Here is a 4,114-nt window from a genome sequence, read left to right on the forward strand (position 1 = left end):
ATTCTATATTCTGGCAAAACATGACAGTTTTGGGGAGAGCTCCAACTGATCAAAGGCAATAAATATACCCAAGGCAAAACAGAGCCAAGGCTGCAACAGGAAGAATTTCTCCTACTGCTAGAATAATTCTTCCTAGTAATTCATATTCTTGAGAGGTTTATTCATAAAGTATAAAAAGAAGTTTTCAAATATACATAGAGGTGTTTGTTCAAAGCAAGCACACACACAAGAAGTGCTAATGTAATTGTTTGTCTTTGTTCTATGTTAAAAGGCATTGAATGTTTGCCTATATGTGTAATGTGATCCGCCCTGAGTCCCCTTCGGGGTGAGAAGGGCGGAATATAAATGCTGTAAATAAATAATAAATAAATAAATAATGTATTTCAGAAGCTTGGTGTGGAGGAACAGCCTTGATGTAAGGCAGAATGCATTGTGAATGTACGTATATATGGTTATTTTAATTGATAAGTTATAGGCCATAACAGGGTTAAATAGTCAGGGGTGTTGAAATTGATAAACTTAAGTTGGATCTAGTATATGTATGCTGGGTTATCTAAGCAATCATGCATGCATTTTCAATGTGGGATGGTTTATGTAGTTAGTTTTGTTTGTTGCTTAGTAACCTGAAGCCAAGCTGCATTCCAAAGTTGATGGCACCATTTAGGGATTTTTGCATATGAAATGGGAAATGGGAGTATCCTTTCTGGGCACACACAGGAAGTGATGTACATATGCCTCTTCCTGTCTTCTTTCTTCTTCACTCCTGCCTGACCATGCCATGCCATGCTAATGTTCCTGTTTGTTAAGAGAAATGTAGTATCCTGAACTGTTTTTTGTTTTTGTTTTTTGTTTGTTTTTTGGAACTAAGATGTTTTTACCTGTATGACCATAATCATACAAGATTGTGAGTAAACATATTTTTGCTATTTTATTTTGATGTCTCTGATGTTTATTTTATGCGCATGACTTTTTAAAGGGAAAGGGAGGCTGGATATTTTGTCTTATTGTTTATTTCCTTTTTACCTCTGCTCACATAAACCCCTAGTCTTCTGCATTTTTACTGCTCTGCGTCAATATCTAACCATATTGGTATCATAATCTTAACAGGTTATGATGTTTACATTTCTATTAATGCATTGTAAAGAGTAAGTGGCTGTTTTGTCTTCACTGAGTTTTAATTGCCAATAAGTGGTTATAGCTCGGTTCTAGCTTGACTATTTGCAATGCTAGAGATTACAAATGTGCTTCACTGATTGTTGGAATGTCCAACATTTCATGGAATGTCCAGCCTGAAACTTGGAATTTATGAAAGGCAGAATGAGGAAAGCATAAAAAGGAAAGAACATCAGAGGAACCGTGAAGATCAGAGAAAGACTGAGTAGTGGTGGAGCTCCAAAGAAGGGAATGAGATTGACAGCATAGTGAAGTAGGAAGGGGTGTGTGTACATGTGCCTCCAAGTCACTTGTCAACTTATGCCAACACCATGAATTTCAAAAGGTTTTCCTAGGCAAGGAATACTCAGATATGGTTTGCCAGTTCCTTCTTCTGAAGTATAGCCTACAGTACCTGCTTTTTGTTGCTGTCCTCTCACCCAAATGATAACCAGAGTGGACTCTGCTTAGCTTTCAAGATCAGATTGTGCCTATAGAATATTTAGGCCCCTCAGCCATGGGGGAAAAGTTTAATTACTGAGTAAAGGAAAGTGGAGGAGGTGGTGTTGATACTCAAGGAGGAGTTTATGTTTATTTAGGCTATGTATTTATAATGTAATATTTCAGGTATTAAAATAACCAGCTGTAGTTTACACATGCAAAGGCAGACATGTATATTATGATAAATTCACATCAATGAAACGATGAAGGCATTGTTTTAGAGTTAAGAGTTTACCACCTGTAATCAAGCATTTTGACCTAAGGCCAAACGGATTTCCATCTTTAACTTCAACGAAAAAGTGCTGGTAGCTATGTGAGTTTTTGGCAAAGTAGAGAATTACTTCTTTAGGTGTACATTGTTGTGGGGATTTAGTTCATGTGTGTCTTCCTCCTTCATGCCAGGACTGAAATAATTGTTGTTTCTTTTCTGTTTATTAGGGAAGCTACACAATAGCAGCTGAAGGTTAGCAAAAACAAGCCAAAAATATTGATTGGTACTACATACGTCATTGAAAGCTCATTATAATTCTGCTGTTAGGGGTTGGGGCTGCATTTTCATTACACTTTGTTTCCAGCAAAGGTTAACACTTCTCTGGATTTTACAAAGTGTTGAACTACTGAACAGATCCAGCCATTGTCTCCATGAATACTGAACTGCATATTAAATCCAAGATCTAAAGCTTTGCATCAAAAGGCAGTAGCATAACAAAATATTGCAAACTAGGGCACAGGAGTCTCTAGAGTTCAACAGGATTGTTTGATTTAACAGCAATGTGAACCTGATTCTTTGAACAATTTTTATTAAAAAAAGAATGAATGGATCCCTTTGAAAATGTAACCATAATTTGTTCCTAATTGTCGTTTTAATTGAATTACCATAGAACAGTGCAATTGATGACTTTCTGATATATCATCAAAATGGTTAGCATTTGGAAAAAGCTGGCATGATCCTTTATACACTAAAATAGGGCTCTGTGAATCTTATGGACTGACAAACATACTGTCCTAGGTTGCTAAATCAGGGCATAAGGGAGAGTGCAGCTTTTATTTGTTTGCTCACTTCTGTCCCCTCCCTCTCTTCAGCACTATGGTTTTACATGAGTAATTCTCTACAGCAGTGGTTTTCAGCCTTTGGCTCTCTACATGTTAGAGTCTTTGAACCTCATCACATGGAGGATCTTACGCCAGGGAACAGCAGGGGCATTCATGGGGCAGCAGGGCAAATCTGAATGGCATCAGGGAAAAACATTGCCCTGCACCCCGCATCAGCCACATTGCCCCCTTCCCCATCTCACGGGTAAACCACTGCTGCCCAGCTCCCCCTACGCTTTCCCCAGCTTACTGAATTCTCAGGACTCCGTCTTAGGATGCTGCCAGGCCAGAGCCAGGCCGGAATCCCTGCGTCATGTGATGGGCTCTGTCCCAGCTCTGTCCTGGAAGCGTCCTAGGACACAGACAAAGGACAATAAGATGAAGTCCTTCAATTCCAACAGTCAGAAACTCTGGGAGCTGAAATCCAAAATACTTTAAAAAAAACTAAAGGTTGAGAATCATCCCCCTTCTGTTGGGCCCTTCTCTCTATTTGAAACTAGAATAGCTTTTTCTTTCATTTGTGTTTTGAAGTGCAGTGATCTCCAAAACTGAAGCCCTAGTGTGTCAATTCAAGTATTAGATCAAACCTTAGCCTATGTTTATTCAGAAATTAAGCCAGGACTCCTTGATTTATTAAACCACAGTGTGAATGTACTGTGTTTCTATTCTGAGTTTTGGAAATTTACTCTTTTTTTTGTCCAGATTCCACTTAGCACTGCAGGAATTATGCCACTGGCACTGCAGGAGTTATGCCACAAAATGGAAGGGAACATCTCTGAATTCTGCCTTGTAACCACACAAGAAGAAAAGAAGGTTGCATACAAGACCACGACTTACATGCATTCACTGCTATCATGATAAATCAAATGACACTCAAATGCAGCCAGTGTTTGTACTGAGAAAAGTGTGAGCTCTTCGAGTAAATGTACAGTCTACCCTCCATATTCATGGATTCTACATCCATTGATTTAGTTATCCACAACTTGAGAATACACCCTTCCCCAATTATGCCATTTTATATAAGAGATCCCATTTTACTATGCTACTGTATATAATGGGGCTTGAGCATCCATGGCTTTAGTATCCATGAGGAGACGGGGGCTAGAACCAGCCTTAGTGGATACCAGGGATCCACTAAATATCATGTTATCATACAAACAGTACTGTATTATAATTGTTATAAACCAGAGATATTCTAGGATATGAAGAGCATGTTATCATTAAAAAAAAAAAAAAAACAGCAACAGGCTTTTATATTGCATCTGACATGCTTCATGATAAATGGTTTGAAATTCAACCTTTTGTTTTGGAGTATTTTGCTTTAGGTTGACTAAAAAAATTATCCAATGCTGTTTGAAATTTCTTCTTG

General features: G+C 38.2%; 1 long non-coding RNA gene across 1 annotated transcript; it reads left to right on the forward strand.

Annotated features, from left to right (window-relative positions):
• Window positions 1–258: 258 nt before the first annotated feature.
• Window positions 259–2,474, forward strand: LOC134296665 (uncharacterized). Its single transcript, XR_010003482.1, has 2 exons — window positions 259–438; window positions 2,092–2,474. It is a non-coding gene; the product is annotated as an uncharacterized LOC134296665 (long non-coding RNA).
• Window positions 2,475–4,114: the final 1,640 nt, after the last annotated feature.

This window comes from Anolis carolinensis, chromosome 2 (genome assembly GCF_035594765.1).
Source record: "Anolis carolinensis isolate JA03-04 chromosome 2, rAnoCar3.1.pri, whole genome shotgun sequence".
NCBI classification, from domain to species: domain Eukaryota; kingdom Metazoa; phylum Chordata; class Lepidosauria; order Squamata; family Dactyloidae; genus Anolis; species Anolis carolinensis.